At 45.7% G+C, this 17,463-nt stretch overlaps 1 protein-coding gene across 1 annotated transcript in view; it reads left to right on the top strand.

Moving 5' to 3' along the window:
• The window catches only part of LOC126963224 (mitochondrial import inner membrane translocase subunit Tim23), a 901,060-nt gene that overhangs the window by 710,062 nt on the left and 173,535 nt on the right, over positions 1 to 17,463 (top strand). The window lies entirely within an intron of this gene.

Genomic DNA, 17,463 nt, shown 5'->3' with positions numbered 1-17,463 from the left:
GATTTTACCACCCTTGCCATTTGACTATATATTGGAAGGTTCATTTCCAGGCCTTCTATTCTATTCCATTGGTCTATATGACTAGCAGCGCATGATTTTGATTACTGTAGCTTTGTAAAAAGTTTGTTTTTGTTTTTTTTTTTGGAAATGGAGTCTCGCTCTGTCACTAAGGCTGGAGTGCAGTGGGGTGATCTCAGCTCACTGCAATCTCCACCTCCTGGGTTCAAGTGATTCTCCTGCCTCAGCCTCCTGAGTAGCTGGGATTACAGATGCGCACCACCACACCCAGCTAATTTTTATATTTTTAGTAGGGATGGGTTTTCACCATGTTGATCAGGCTGGTCTTGAGCTCCTGACCTTGTGAGCTGCCCGCCTCGGCCTCCCAAAGTGTTAGAATTACAGGTGTGAGCCACTGCGCCTGGCCAAAAGTTTTGAAATAAGGAAGTGTGAGTCCTCCAATTTTGTTTTTATTTTAAGATTGTTTTCGCTATTTGAGGTCCCTTGAGATTCCATATAAATTTTAGGTTTGTTTGTATTTCTGCAAAAAAAGTTACTGAATTTTTGATACGAATAGCATTGGATCTTAGCAATATTAAGTCTTCCAATCCACAACCATGGGTGCCTTTTCATTTATTTGTGTATTTAATTTCTTTTATAAGTGTTTTGTAGTTTTTAGTATGCAAGTCTCCACACTAAAGTAAACCAAGGAAGTTAAGTTCACTCCTAAGTATTTTATTATTTTTGGTATTATTGTAAATATAATTTTCTTAATTTCCTTTTTAGATTGCTCATCATGAGTATATAGAAATTCAATTGATTTTCGTGTGTTGATTTCGTATACTACAACTTTGCTAAATTCAATTATTAGCTCTGACAGGTATTTTGTATAATTTAGGGTTTTCTACATGTAAGATCATGTCACCTGCAAATAGAGATAATTTACTTCTTCCTTTCTAGTCTGAATGCCTTTTATTTATTTTTCTTGCCTAATAAGTCTGGTTAAAACTTCTAATACTATATTGAATAGAAATGGTGAAGTGGGCACCCTTGTCTTGTTCCTGATCTTAGGAGAGAAGCTTTCCATTTTTCTCCATTGAGAATAAAGTTCTCTATGGATTTTTCCTACATGGTCTTTATTATGTGGAGGACACATACACTTCTTAAGTGCTTTCCATGTGCCAAGCATTTCTAAATGCTCTGTATATATTATCTCCTTAATTGCATATAACTCTGTGAAATAGGCTCTATTATCCCTCTTTTTTTCAGATGAGAAAACTATTGCATGGAGAGGTATGTTCTCCCTGTAAATGAGATGATTTCTGTATGTGGGTTTTATTTTTACATATGGCATGTTGGTTTTATTACAATAATGATTTATTTAGTTATATTAAACTTTAATTTTAAACAAACCAACTTTGTAGCATTATCAATCGCCCCATGTTGTGAATTTAGATCACACAATCACTTATTAGATGACAGACTGCTGCAGTACAGTGCTAAAAGTCATGATTACTACATATCCTACTTAGAACACAACTGTTTGGATTTTTTTTTTTTTTTTTGAGACAGAGTGTCTCTCTGTCACCCAGGCTGGCATGCAGTGGCATGCAACCTCAATTTCCTGGGCTCAAGTGATCTAAGATTCTTAGCAAATACATTTCCACTTAAAAATCTAATATATAGGCCGGGCACTGTGGCTCATGCCTGTATTCCCAGTACTTTGGGAGGCTGAGGCAGGTGGATCACTTGAGGTCAGGAGTTTGAGACTAGCCTGGCCAACATGGTGAAATCCCGTCTCTACTAAAAATACAAAAATTAGCCAGATGTGGTGGCGGATGCCTGTAATCCCAGCTACTCAGGAGGCCCAGGCAAGAGAATCGCTTGAACCCCGACAGAGCAATATCCTGTTTCAAAACAAGGAAACAAACAGTTTTTTTTGTTGTTGTTGTTTTGAGATAGAGTCTTGCTCTGTCACCCAGGCTGGAGTGCAGTGGTGCGATATTGGCTCACTGCAACCTCTGCCTCCCGGATTCAACTGATTCTCCTACCTCAACTTCCTGAGTAGCTGGGACTACAGGCACACGCCACCATGCCCAGATAATTTTTATGTTTTTGGTAGAGGCGGGGTTTCACCATGTTGGCCAGGATGGTCTCAATCTCTTGACCTCGTGATCCACCTGCCTCTGCCTCCCAAAATGTTGTGATCACAGGCATGAGCCACCGTAGCCGGCCTATATATATATTTTTAATATATATATAATATTTTAATATTTTTTAATCTAACATATTAATGTAATTTTTAATATTTGTAAAAATCATAGAAAACCTTTCCAGATAAGAACAGCTACTACCACTTTGTAACGTACAATAACTCAGTTAAACAGCTTAAGAACTCACTGTAGTTTAGTGGTTAAGACCCAGCACTCCCAAGCTATATGATCTGGATTCAAGTCCTGCCTTTATTATATATACATGTGATTAGACCACTGCACTCCCGCCTGTGCAACACAGCAAGACGCTGTCTCAGGAAAAAATGTTTTAAAAAGAATGGTGAAAATGTAATACGTCATTTGGGAACATGTCCTGATAATGTAATAACATATATGTAGAATAAGTTCATTTTTATAAAGCAAGCATATAATTGTACAAGAGTACAAAAAAAATGGCTAGGCATGGTCTTGTAATCCCAGCATTTTAGGAGGCCGAGGTGGGTGAATCACCAGAGGTCAGGAGTTCGAGACCAGCTTGGTCAACTTAATGAAACCTTGTCTCTACTGAAAATACAAAAAAATTAGCTGGGTGGGCACGGTATCAGGCACCTGTTTAATTCCAGTCACTTGGGAGGCTGAGGTGGGAGAATTGCTTGAACCCAGGAGGCAGAGGATGAAGTGAGCCAATGGCATGCCACTGGACTTTAGACTGGGCGACAGAGTGAGACTCTGTCTCAAAAAACAAAACAAAACAAAACAGTAGCAAGAAAGGCCAGCTTGGTACCCTATGCTGGTCTTTTGACTCACCTCGGCTCACCAGACCTGGTCCCACTCAGGGCAAGCAATTGGGTCCTCTCCCACCACTAAGGCCGACAGCAGCTCCTTCCAAATCTGATGCTATCAGGCAGTGTTCTCAGCATCTTCCTCGCTCAGGTGTCCAAAGGGCCCTAGCCAGCAAGACACTGGGCTCAGTGTGTGCCCAGGAGGGAGCAACTGGGTCTGTGGCCTGCACCCCTTGGTCAATCCAACTCAGCCACCCTGAGCAGGACTGAGGGCTGCCCCAAAGCTTCACAGCCGGGGTGGTTGCAAATTACATTCTAGGCTGTCTTAGGACTATGTATTCTACGTATTGCAAGCATTTTTTTTTTTTTTTTTTTTTTTTTTTCTGCAAGGTGGATGGATGAAAAGAGAGAGAGAGGGCGAGATAAAGGAGCATGGGTGAACATTCATTGTAAAATCCCAGTGGTGGACAGAAGTGTGTTTCTATTCATTGCACAATCCTTTCCACTCACCTATAGGTTTGAAAATTTCAACAATAAAGGGTGGAAGAAAACCAAGGAACTAAAGAAGAAAATCATACTTGGACATAGACAACCAGAAGTCACGATACATCCTGGGTGACAAGTGACTGATGAGAGGCACAGACCAAGCCCTTGGGCTTCAGGGAGTCAGAGGGGCTGGTCATCAGGGAAGGCTTCCAGGATGAGGTGCCCTTTGAACAGGGCTGTGAGGGACAGGTGGGCTTGACCCTTCAAGGTGAGGCAGGGCTTGCAGAGTGCCTATGCCCCACCTGTTCCCACCTCTGCACAGGGCGCCCAGAGCAGGGAGTGGCCCCTGGAGGGCCTGGAGTTCCTGCTAAGAGCCTCAGACACCTGCCAGGCTTGGAAGGGAGGTGCCTGTCAAAACCCTCCAGCCATATGTTGGGGTGGGCTCAGGACTGGCCTGGAGCAGTGAGGCCAGCAGAAGCCTCTGCCAGGCTGGATATGAGGCCTACGACTGAACAGGGAAGTCTGGGCTGCCTGCTCCCTGGAGCCCTCCTGGCTTCTTGGTGGCAGCCTGCTGACAGGGCTCATTCTGTTGCATTTGGGTTTCAGGCTCCTGCCTTGGCCTTTCCCTGCTGTGACTGTCACCCTCCATGTGGGGCAGCTTTGCCCAAGTTAGCCAACAGCTGACAGTTCAGGGCTGTGACTGCCAGGCCACATGGGCAGAGGCAGAGGGCCGAGCTGGTGGGCAGAGGGCACCTGTCACCTCGACTCAGCTGCCTCCAGGGAGGAGTGACGACTCACATCCTCACCTGGGGTTGACAGGGCTGCTCAGACGCCACAGCCTGTGCATGTCCAGGGGACATCATCAGAGGAGCACAGCTGTCACCACTGCTGCACGGCTGAGTGGCTTTAAATCAGGAGTAGCAGAAAGAGACCTCGACGGGGAGGGGAGCTCTCTATGTCACCCCAACCCTCAGCTCTGCATCAGGAAGAGGCGAGGTTGGGGACAGAGGCCAGGACCAATCATGGAAGTGTCAGTACAGCTCCTGTTTTTGGGATCTACCAGTTCCCAGCTGTGTGCCAGTCTCCGCATACCCCGGTGCCTTGGGACTCACGACAGGCCCCAGAAGTGAACTCCGAAAGCTCCTGTGTTGGGAGAAAAGCTGAGTGTTGGGAGAGAAGCTGAGGCAGGGCTTGCATGTCTCCTAGACTTGCTAGCTCCTTGCTTCTAGCACTCTCATTATCTCAAGCAGCTATATGTTTCTCATTCACTTGATAGACTGTTTCCTTTCAACCCCCACATCCTCACCATCTGTTTCTTTGTTTGAGCACCAATAAATAGCATGGGCTCCCAGAGCCCGGGGCCTTTGCAGCCTCCACACTCAAGATGGCCCCCTGGTCCCACTTTGTCTCTCAAACTGTCTTTTTCTCAATCCTTTGACTCTGCTGGACTTCCTCACTCCCACAATCTGGTGTTGGGTCTCATCACCCCAACACTCCAGGACCCCTGCGGGCCGCTGGGCCTACAGCACTGATCACACCAGGGCATGGCCAGGTGCCGCTACCTCATCCTCTAGGGGAGAGGCTGCCAAGAGCCAAGCACTTGCTACCCAGAGACCCCTTGAGTGAGGAAGGTCTCAGGCCAGCACCCATTTTACAAAGGAGGAGCTGAGAGGAGCAGGTCCCTTCTCACCAGGCTGCCCGAACTCTCACCTATTAGCAGCCTGCACTACCCCTGCCCGAGGGCAGCTCCAGCCAGGACTCCACGAGCACAGGCCTGTGGCACAGGCAGGGGGAGGAGCAGCCGGGCTTTCCTGCGGGCAGAGCCTGCAGGCAGCCCTGCTGGCATCTCTGGGCCCAGGAATATAGGACTCCAGGTCAGTGGCACCTGGGCAGGGGTCCCCACGGCCACCTCAATGCCTTTCCTCATCAGCCCTGCCTTTTCCTGACAAGAGCTGCAACAACACAGTAGGGAGGGGAGTCGACGGCTGTGGACAGCCTTCTGCATGAGACACATTCAGGGAATGCAAGTCACTCAGAGGGGAAACAAGGAAGGGAGGAGGAAGACTAAGGTGCGTGCAAGGGGGCAAACCCCTTGGCTCTTCTCTTTTCTTTTTCACACAGCCCAGCTGGAGGGCAAGCACCTCAGGATTATGAGCACCAGGGGTGCACACACAGGGTCCCACACAGTTCTCAGAACTCCATGGGGTGGGGGCTTACTATGCTCACTGCACCGGGGAGGGACCTGGAGCTCAGAGCAGGTGAGCAACTTGCTCCAAGACGCAGGGCAGGGGTGGCCTTGCAGAATCTGCACACAGAGCTCTCTGAGGCTCTCGCCCAGCTCTGTTCCCCCTATGGGACCACCATAGGGATGGCAGATGCTTAAACCTGGAGTTGAAATTTTCCATCTGCAGAATTGCCTGCAAGAAAATGAAGAAATATTGAGCCTGGACAGTGAAATGTTACCACTGATGCTCTAAGACCTTGTAAACTGAATCGATTCTTAGAGCTCAAGGGGTCTATACATTTCTAAATCCTGCCTGCAAGGATGTGTGTCCTTCAGGCACCATTTTCTGAAGCTTGTGGAGACCCTCTTTTATTTTCTTCCTGAAAAAATTCCAAAATGGTGGTTGACGTGGAAAGACATGAACTGTTAAAAATTAGCTCCCAAGTTATCTGGGAGTCACTGTTCATTGTGCAAGGCCTCCTGGATGGAGGAGGACGTCAGGCAAGGGCTCTGTGACATTGACCATGGACTTCAGGCCTTATGATCTCATCCTAGTTCCAGGGAATGCAGGCCTGGGGAATCTCACCAGGGCCCCGCTTAGACCATCTCTGGTGACAGTTGGAGCTTCCCATGGATGAGCAACTGGGAGTTAGGAACCGCAATGGGGTCACATTCCTAACCCTAACCCTAACCCTAACTCTGAAACAGGGATGGGCAACTGAGAGTCAGCGACTGACAATGGGGTTGACATTCCTAACTCTAACTCTAATCTTCACCCTAACCCTAATCCTGAACCAGGGATGGGCAACTGAGTCAGCCACTGACAATGGGGTTGACATTCCTAACTCTAACTCTAACCCAAACCGTAACCCTAACAAAGACTCTCTTGTGTTGGGCACTCCATCCTTTGACAGGTAGGGCTGCATTTGGGAAAAGTCATCCTGCCAAACCCCCAGCCCTGCACCCAGCCCTGACAGCCCCAGACCCCTGACTCTGACTCAATTTCCTCCTCTCTCTTTACCCTGCTACAGGAAATACCAAATCTGCTTAATTGGACTGCCTGGTCTCCTTGACTTTCTGTGCCCCTGAAATAAAAAGACCAAAGGCTGGAGAGGCAGCCCCGACAGCTGTGCATGCAGGGGCCAAACACTATCTGCAGGCTAGCTGGGGGATGTGGCCTGTCAGCTGCTGTTAAAACAGACAGAATGGGCTGGGGCAGCCAGGACTGGCTCTGGTGGCAGGACTGGGGCAGGCCAGGGACTTAGGGTCAGGCTAATCCAATGTGACAGGCTGAGCCTGCACAGCAAGGCTGGGCAGAGCACGGACCCTGAAGGATGGCTTCCCACTGTGGGCAGAGCATCCCTGCCATGGCCGGAGCTCTGAGAGCCCTGGCCTGCCCAGCCCAGGAGGGGAGGAGGCCAGGCCCATCCATACCCAGAAGAGTCCACGGCCTGGCCTTTCTCTGGCCATGCCCAAACCCCGCTCCCTGTCTGGGTCACCCACCACAGTCCTCCCCCATAGACTTGCTTTTTACCACCTCACACCCACTCCAGTCTCTCTGCCAAACCCACAGCGCAGGACACACAGATCCAAGCCTCCCCCCAGCTCAAGATGCGGCAGCCCACCTTGTATCCCCTCGAAGCTGCAGGTGGGGTCCAGGCCCCCATCCAGTCCTCAGTGTCCTCACCTCTCCTGTGCTTCACCTTATCTGGGCCAAGTTCTGGGCATGTGCATTGGAAGGGCCCTCACCTCCCGCCAAACAGGAAGTCTGCAGTGCACCCTGCTGGGCCTGGACACCTTGCTAGGCCACCTCAAGCCACCTGAGCTTGCTCCTCCTACCTCTCTCCAGTTTCCCAGCCTGGCCTGGAGCTGAGAACCCCACTCAGGGACTCCCCTGTCTGGTCCTGCCAGCATCCCTGCGCTAAAGCCCCAGGAATCTCACCACCGGCTCTGACCCTGTCTCCCTACCGCACTGGCCAGGGCAGGGGGAACAGGCACAGAGCGGCTGCCCGCACAGGTGTGTGTTCACAGGACGCCCCCACCCCTCCGCCAGCCCCTGCACCCCGGGAATCCTCACAGCCACCTCCCAGAGAAGGAGGCAGGGCAGAGAGAGGGCAGGGGAGTGTGAAGTGGGGGAAGCTGAGAACTTCTGGAGCACAGGGGCCTGCAGGTAACCTTGCAGCCATGGGTAGAAGGATGCAGGGGAGCCGGGGCTAAGGTCAGGGTGGGTACTGTGAGTTGCCCTGTGCGGCCTGCCCTGTGTGCTGTCAGGCTCCCAATCAAGGTCTCCGGGAATCCCTCAGCTCCCTGGAGCTCCCTCTGGCTCAGCTCATCAGGCCTCCCTTTGGGGCTCAAAGCAGCACTCACTTGTCTGAGGTGAGCAGCAAGACAGTGTTGCCGTCCATGGAGTAGGTGACGAAGGACATCCGCATATTCAGTCTGAGACGGAATCAAGTGCTGGTGAAAAGCCAGAGGCACCGGCTCAGAAGCCAGAGCGAATGATGCCAATTCCCCACCTCCCACCCCAACTCTGTTATGAATTCCCTGTTATGATTGACAGGAGGCTTGACGCGATGACTTTGTGACCTGCTGCTCTTCCCAATATCCTGCACGTTGACAACGCCAGTGGGAGGCACAGGACCTTTAGAGGGGCTACAAGAGGAAGCCTCAATTTCCCTTATAACAGCCCTCATGGTGTCCCTTAAAACTCCCAGACGCTGCCATTTGTTCACTGGAAGAGTTAGCCCAGGTGACTTAGGTGAGGACATTGCTGTAGGTGAGGAAGTCAAGGACTGGGAGGTCAGAGCGTTGGCAGTGAGAGGTCATTTGTGTGACACTGAAGTCTCCCAGGGGATAGCCGATCTGGAAGGAGATGGAAACTGCAGTGTTGCCAGAGTCCTTGTGAATGAGGGACATTCTGGTTCTTTACTGCTGTGCACCAGACCCCCCTCATTTAGGGACACGGAACAGGCCCATTTTATTACGCTCACAGGTTCTGAGGATCAGGCACTCAGGGCAGAGTAGGGAGGGCTTCCTCAAGTCTGGGGCCCCAGATGGGAAGGCTTGAGCAGCCCGCATGACTTGAAGGATTGGGCACTAGAATTATCTGGAGGCTGCTCCACTCACAAGTGTGGCTCCTGGGCAGGAGGGCTCAAAAGCTAGGCTCAGCTGGAACTGTGAATGGAGACCCTGCATGTAGCCTCCCGGTGTGACCTGGGCTTCTTCTCAGCATGGCAGCTTCAGGATGCTTGGGCTTTTACAGGTGGCCCAGAGTTCCAAGAGTGAGTATTTCCAGTGAGCAAGGCAGTAATTGTAGAGTCTTTTATGATATCACTTTGGAAGTCACACAGTGTCACTTCCACTGTACTCTATTGGTCCAAGCAGTCACAGCTGCCTAGAGTCAATGGGAGGAACACAGGCCCCCTCTCTAGGGCAGGAGTGTGGACGAGTTCACATCCCATTGTCAAAACTGCTATACGACCAATGCTTTGAATGGCAGAGACATTAGTGTGTGGAAAAATGTGGACACTGATGATGGGATTCAAGTTGGACTCAGAAAAGTTAGACTGTGATAGTTAGAAACACCTTAATTTTATTTTCTTCATTTTTGTATGCAGAAGTAATATATGATTAAAAATCCTTCTTCAATAAGTCTAAAATAGATCTTTCAACATATTTAACACAAAAATTACAAGTGACAGCCAAGCAGGGTGGCTCATGCCTGTAATCTCAGCACTTGGGAGGCTGAGGATGGCAGATGACTTAAGGTCAGGATTTTGAGAGCTGCCTGGCCAGCATGGCGAAACCGATCTCTACCAAAAATACAAAAATTAGCCAGGCATGGTGGTGCACATCTGTAATCCCAACTACTCGGAAGTCTGAGGCAGAAAAATCACTTGAATTTGGGAGGCAGAGGTTGCAGATTGCACCATTGCATGCCAGCCTGAGTGAGACTGTTTCTAAAAAAAAAAAAAAAGAAAATTACAAGTGATAAAAAGCTCTGGGTTAGTGGACTTTGGGGGGTTTTGTCTTGCTTTGGAGTGGTGTTTAAAATAATGGATTATTTTAAATAAGTGGTATTTTAAAATGGGTAAAGTTGGTGTAATTCCTCTGAAAGCATATTAGGTTTTCTTGCTTCACATCCTTCATGACTCTTGGTAGTGCCATATTTTATATTTTTGATTTCTAATTATGTTTTGATGTCGAATCAAAAGACAAAAGTATTGTCTTAATTTGCAGTTTCCTAATTACTAAAGGGTTGTTCATCTATTCACATGATTTTGGGTGATTCGTGTTCCCTCCTTTGCAAAGTGCCTACTCATGCCTGTGTGTCTATTCTTGATTTGGGTGCTCGTCTTTTGCATATTGATTCATTCACATTCTTTAAATTCTGAATACTAATCCTTTATCAATTGTTGCAGATATCTTCTTGCATGGTGTGGCTTGTTTTTTCACTCTATTTGTTGTCCCTTAATAAAGCAAAAGGTGTTCATCTTAATCAAGTTGTTTGTCATTTTCTTTTTCTTTCTTTTTTTTTTTGTTGTTTTTTTTTGTTTTGTTTTGAGACAGAGTCTTGCTCTGTTGCCCAGGCTGTAGTGTAGTGGTGTGATCTCGGCTCACTGCAACCTCCGCCTCCCGGGTTCAAGCAATACTCTGCCTCAGCCTCCCAAGTAGCTGGAATTACAGGTGCCCACCACCACAACCGGCTACTGTTTGTATTTTTAGTAGAGATGGGGTTTCACCATCTTGGCCAGGCTGGTCTTGAACTCCTGACCTCGTGATCAACCTGCCTCAGCCTCCCAAAGTGCTTGTTATTTTCTTAAACTTTAAGATTTGCTCTGTTTTGTATCTTAAGAATTTCTTCCCTGTTACAGGTGAAATACGTTTTATTTTACAAGTTGTAAAGATTTGGCTTTCACATCGAAGTCTTGATTCTACCTAGAATTAATTTGTTAGTGTGATTTGTGCCAGATATTTGATTTCATTTTTTGCCATGTAGATAACAAATTGTCCCAGCTCCATTTGTGGAAAATTCCATCTTTTCCCCATTGATCTTGTCACTACTTGTGTTTCAAGTTCCATATAGATTTGACTCTGTATTTATTTATTTATTTATTTATTTAGAGATGGAGTCTTTCTCTGTTGTCCAGGCTGTGTAGTGCAGTGGCACGATCTCGGCTCACTGCAACCTCTGCCTCCCAGGTTCAAGCAATTATAATGCCTCAGTCTCCCAAGTAGCTGGGACTATAGGCACTCACCACACTGTGCCTGGCTAATTTTTGTGTTTTTAGTACAGACTAGGTTTCGCCATGTTGGCCAGGCTGCCAATCTCTTTATCTATTGGCTTATATTGATAGCATCCATACCACACTATCTTAATGACTATGTGGGGGAAGACTGTATTACCGTCCATTACTGTCCCTTTCCATTTAAGGGAGGGACTGTGTTCCCTGCCATGTTCGTTGCAGGTTTTGATTGACCAGTGGAAAGTTAACAGAAGTAATGTGTGCCACTTCTGGACAGAAAATGTTTAAGAGTCTAGGTATGACTCAGGTGACCCCAATAGCCTGGTGTCTGAGCAACTAGGATGTGCAGCGTTCCCTTGGGAACCTGGGATGGATACTTGGGAGAATGATATATACACATGAGAAATATAGTTGGTGCTTTTCAGATGATTAAATGAGGAGAGGGAAGGGGGTAACCAGAAGATAACCCAGCCTCATTTGACACATACCCAAAGTTCTACAGCAATTCTTCACACAATATGGTCAATCATCCACCTTTTTTTCTTCTGGTAATTATTGGCTATTTGATCTTTGACATAAATTTTAGGATCAGCTCATCAAGTCTCCTCTCCCACAAAAACTTCTTAATATTTGATTACAATAACATTTAATTTTTTAAAAAAGTTTTAAAAAATTATAATTAATTTATAATTTTATAATTTTTTTTAAACAAGAATAAGAATTGTGCTGACTAGTTCTCCAACCCAATGTTGACTAGTCATGGAGGCATTCTTGATTTTAAAGAGAATGTTTCTAACATCACAAATAACAATGATATTCATTGAAGACTTTTGGTAGAAATTCTTTATCAGATTAGAAAGTTTCTCTACTAATCTTGGTTTGCTATGAGTCACAAATTAGTGTTGAATTTTATCTAAATGCTTTTTCTGGTGTTTTGTGATGAACATGTATTTCTGTCCAGTAATGTAAATTTAGTATGTTTAGATACATTAATGCATGCAAAACCAATTTTAAAACGTTATAAATAAACCTAACTTGGCCATGATATTTTAAAGCATGCCAGATAGAGTTTACTCATAATTTATAACTTTTTGTTTATCTATGATCATGAGAGAGATGGGTCCATACTTTCCGATTTCTGTGCTATCCTTATCTGTTTTTGGTATTAGGTCATAGGAGACTCATAAAATGCACCTGGAGGTTTGCTCTTTCTCCCAGGAAGGACTTTGAACATGATAAATATAATCGGCTCTTTGAATATCTGGTATGGTATCATCCTTGTGTTTTCTTTTGGGAAGACTTTAAAACGATATAATTTAATACTTCCTGGATGTTATGAATTCTGTCTCCCCCAAAATGTGTATGGTGAAGCCCTAACTGGTGATGTGACTGTTTTAGGACATAGGGGCGTTAAGGAGGTAATTAAGGTTAAATGAGGTCATAAGAATAAGGCCTTAATCAAATAGGACTTATGTCCTTATAAGAAGAGAAAGAGACACCAGAGTTTTCTCTTCAAGCATGCACAGAGCAAAGGCCATGTGAAAACTCCATGAGAAGGTCTCTGTTTGCAAGCCAAGAAGAGAAGTCTCATTAGAGACCAATCCTGGTGGCTGGCACCTTAATCATAGACTTTCAGCCTCCGGATTGGTAGCAAATAAATTTTTATTGTTTAAGCCCCCCAGCCTGTGGTATTTTCTCATGACACCCAGAGCAGACTAACACTTATTTATTTATTTATTTATTTATTTATTATTTTTGAGACGGAGACTCACTTTGTCGCCCACGTTGGAGTGCAGTGGCGTGATCTCAGCTCACTGCAACCTCTGCTTCCCAGGCTCAAGCGATTCTCCTGCCTCAGCCTCCAGAGTAGCTGAGACTACAGGGGCATGCCACCAGGCCCAGTTAATTTTTGTATTTTTAGTAGAGACAGGGTTTCACCATATTGCCCAGGCTGGTCTTGAACTCCTGCAAGTGATCGGCCTGCCTTGGATCCCAAAGTGCCAGGCATGCCTGGCCTTAACACTTATTTAGTGTTTCTATTTCTGTCAAATCATATGACATATTTTTCTAGGAATTTGAACATTTATTAGTATGCCTTGTTATAAAGTTGTTCAGAATGTTTAATTCTTATATTTCTGTGCTATCTGTAGTTACATCTTTTTAATTCCTATTATTGCTTAGTTGTGGCTTCTCTTTTTCTAGGCATTCTAGACAGGGAGGATATTGTCCCTAAGGGAGTGAAAATTAGCCTTGGGTGGGTCTTACTCTTTTAAAGTATAAAGCACAGATATATATACAGTACATACTCTTTTAAAATATAAAACACCGATATGTATACAGTACATAAAGGGCGAACTAGTATATATGTGGAATCAAATTTTCATGGAGGTTAGTGGGGAGAGGCTATTAAGAAAAATAAAGCCTAAAACATTTCCCAGGATGGGGAGATTATAATGAAAAACAAAAAAGGATAGGAAGCACTGTCTTGTTTTCTGATCATTTTCACTAGAGTATTGTCTATGTTAGCAAACCTTTCAAATAACCTTTAGCTTTGTTATTACTCTCTATTGTATTTTTTGTTTTCTATTTATAGTTATTTATTTAATATCCTCTACCTTTCACTTTCTGTGGGTTCATTTTGCTACTCTTTTTCTCATATTTTCATTTAGATTATTAGCTCTTTATTTTCATCCCTCTTTGATGCAAAATAAACCTAATAGGCCTCAAATTTCCCTCTAAGTTTCTCTTTCACTGAATCTCATAAGTTTTCATATGTAATATTTTATATCAGTTGATTTTAATATTTTAATTTCAGTGTTGACTTCTATTTTGATATATTCAATTTTCAACTTCCAATTTTATGTGGTTTTAAAAAATTCTTTTTGTCATTGATTTCCAGCCTAATTGCATTATAGTCAGAGAACATGGTCTGTAAGCTACTATTTCTTTGAATTCTATTGAAATCCATTTCAGTATATGATTTGGGGGAGGATTCTTTAGAAGACCATTAAAACCAAGTTTATTAATTGTATTGTTCAAATCTTCTAAATTTTTAGTAACATTGTGTCTACTCGACACATGCATGTTGAAATTTCTCAAAGGCATAGTGGGTTTTACAATTTTTCCTTATAGTTTATGTTTTTTGTTTTATTAGGTGCGTGCAAGTTTAGAATTGTTACAACTGTCTGGAAAATGCAGCTGATTGGGAACTGATCCTGTTAAACCCTGGTCACGCTTTCTCTATGCTGAAGACTCCCACTTCCTTTTGGTTTCCCCAGCATCCTGGTCATATCTCTGTATCTTTTCCCATCCATCTGTTAAACTTTTTTATGTCCTTATGTATTAGATGTGTCTTTTTAAAGTATATAGCTAATTTTTGTTTTTGTTGCTTTTTTTTTTTTTTTTTTTTTTTTTTGAGACATGGTCTCACTCTGTTGCCTAGGCTGGAGTGCAGTGGTGTGATCTTGGCTTACTGCAACCTCCGCCTCCTGGGTTCAAGACATTCTCGTGCCTCAGCCTCCCGAGTACCTGGGACTACAGGTGCGCACCAACACATCTGGTTAGTTTTTGTATGTTTTTGGTAGAGACGGGGATTCACCATGTTGGCCAGGCTGGTCTCGAACTCCTGACCTCGAATGATCCACCTACCTTGGCCTCCCAAAGTGCTGGGATTACAGGCGTAATCCCACCATGCCCGGCCAATTATTTTTTGAGTCAGGGTCTCACTCTGTTGCCCAAGCTAGAGTGTAGTGGGGCACTCATAGCTCACTATAACCTGAACTTCTAGGCTCAAGTGATCCTCCTGCCTCCCACAGTCTGGTACTAGGACTCTAGGTGTGCGCCACCACACCCAGCTAATTTTGTTTTTTTGTGATTTGTTTGTTTGAGAGAAAAGGTTCTTGCTATGTTTTACAGACTGGCCTCAAGCAATCCTCCCACATCTGCCTCCCAGAGCTGTGGGATTACAGGCATGAGCCACGGTGCTGGATGGGATTTTTTCTTTTCTTTTCTTTAGCAGACAAATTCTGACTTTAAATGGCAAGTTAAGTACATTGTGGGTAGCACAAAACTGCACCAATCAGATCTCTGACTGTAGGGAGTATGACTAGGGGAAGGGAGTGTTTTGGAAATCCACTCTCTACCATCACAATGGGCCACCACATTCACAGAAAGACCACACCCCTCACAGGCTTCTTCTCGCCAGAGGCCAGCAGAGATATGAAGGCAGGCCCATGCCTAGGAAATCTCAGACTCCTCAGATGGCTCAAGGTCTCCCAAGCTGCTTGGATAAACTTTCCTGGAACTGGTCTCCCCTCTGAAATTATTCTTTCCTTTTATTTTCAGAAAACTCCCCATATTGGTGATGGTCATTATTTTCTGTATCTAGCCACTCACCTTAATCAGCGTGTTCCCAGCTTCTTTGCTCACCATCGTTTCTTGAACTCCACTCTTCAGAGTTGTTTCCTTCTTTCTGAAATACATTCTTACTCCTTTCATCAAGGTTGTACAGGTTGTAAACTCACACTTTGCACATCTGACGATATCTTCATTTTGTGCTCACACTTATTTATATTCCAGATAGATACAGAATTCTATTTTTGAGACACCCAAGGACATATCCCTGGTGGCCGTGGCAACTTTATCATTGGTTTCACTGCCAGTCTTTCCTGGGTAATCTGTGTTTTGAGTTTGGTGACTTCCAAAATGTTTTGTTTTTGATGTTCTGCATTTCGGATTTGATGTCTCTGTTCCTCAATGTTCTCTCTTCCATAAAAGAAAAGTTTTGCTTTAGCACTGTCAGAGGCAGTCAAACCAGAGGAATTCCATTGTGAGTGAGGGCTAGGAAAATGAGGCGGGGACTTGCTGGGCTGCATTCTCAGAAAGCTAGGCATTCCTAGCCTCTAGATGTTCACAGTTAAGGGAACAAATTAATAATGTTTACTAAAGAGACCAAGACTTGGGAGTGTCCAGATATCCCGATATCTGCAGAACAAAGGCATTCCTAATTTTGCTTTAAAGATAATAATATTGGTTCTTGTAAAATATAGTAATTAAGAAAATTAATCCTTTATCACAAATGTAATGTAATGGGGAGCCGAGCAAGAAGACATGACGCAGATGAGAACAGAGGTAGCCTTTACTGGGCTCATGGGCGAGGTTCACCAGTCCCCTAGGAGGAGGGCTGAGGAAGTCTCGCACAGGGCAGGTATCAGCGGCCTTTTATAGGGCGTGGTAGGCGGGGTCTATAGGTTTCGATCTCTGAGGAATGACTTGTCCAGGAGTTTGTGCAGAGTGGGGAGTTTTGGCGGGCTCAGGGTGCTTTTCGCATGCTGAAAAGTCCTAGCAGGAAGTCCCAGCGGGTAAACTCCTGACAAGGGGCCCGCTATGTCAGGTCGTACTGCCATGCTGGGTCTAAGTCCCTGCCTAACATTCTGACCTCTTTCTAATAAGAAAAAGAGGCGACATGTTCATCTGGCTGCTTCCTGCTGGTATAGGTCATTGTGGGGTTCTTCGGAGGTCAGAACTTGGGTATGGGGTGGAGTAGCATCGATTGACAGTGACCCGGGAGACTTCCTTTATGTGGTCCTGGACGAAGTGGAGGACACAGGGAGCTATGAATAGCAAGAAGCCAATGATTAGTAAGGGGCTTAGAAAGGGTAGGACCCAACTGGCTATAGATGACTGCCACCACCCAAATGAGGGCCCCAATCCGAAGTTTCTCTGGTGGAGTCCTTCCCGAATCTTTTCTAGAGTGAGGAGATTGGTTTCTACTAGTCCTGATTCACTGATGTAGCAGTAACATTCTTCATTGAGGAATATGCAGGTGCCATCCTTATCGGCTGTAAGGAGGTTGAGTGCCCGATGGTTCTGGGCTGCCACCTGGGCGACTGAGGTGATCTGCCGTTGGAGGGAAGCCAAGGACTCCACAGAAGCTTCGATTGCTACCTGTAATCAGGTTGAAAGGTCCTGAAAGGCCTGGACAGAATGAGTTAGGGCTCCGGTTCCTAGGCCAGAGGCTATGAGGGATGAGGCTAAAGAGACCCCGATCATCAATGGAAGGAATACTGCCCTTGCCTGGCGGGGGCGGGCAGAGGGCAGGAGGGAGGATAGCTCAGCCTCACTGTATAGGGTGAGGCTGGGGACTAGGGGGATGGGAACGCATAGGGTAGTGTTGGGAGCATGGAGGGTTTTTGACAGGGTGGAATTGCACCAAAAATACCCACCTGGAGTGGTGGTTAGATTTGGAGGTGCAGATCCTGTCCGGTTGCACCAGGAAGCATTGGGGGTGGAATAGTAAAAGGGGAGTTGTTGCCTAAGTGGGTCTTGGAACAAGGGGACCTCTCCCACGGTTCGGCCGGGAAGGGGAAAGCAGAGGGTTAGGTTAGAGGAGTTAAAAGGACTGGCTAAGGGTACCACAACCAGTGGGGGCTTATTCAAGGCTGCACACAGGAAACAACGAGAGATGTGTACTCCGGCCACGTGTACTACTTGAGCCCATTCCCTGACTAAGGTTA

This window comes from Macaca thibetana, chromosome 9 (assembly GCF_024542745.1).
Source record: "Macaca thibetana thibetana isolate TM-01 chromosome 9, ASM2454274v1, whole genome shotgun sequence".
NCBI classification, from domain to species: Eukaryota; Metazoa; Chordata; class Mammalia; order Primates; family Cercopithecidae; genus Macaca; species Macaca thibetana.
The sequence above is the reverse complement of the archived record's forward strand: the minus strand, read 5'-3'. Positions and strand labels throughout refer to the sequence as shown.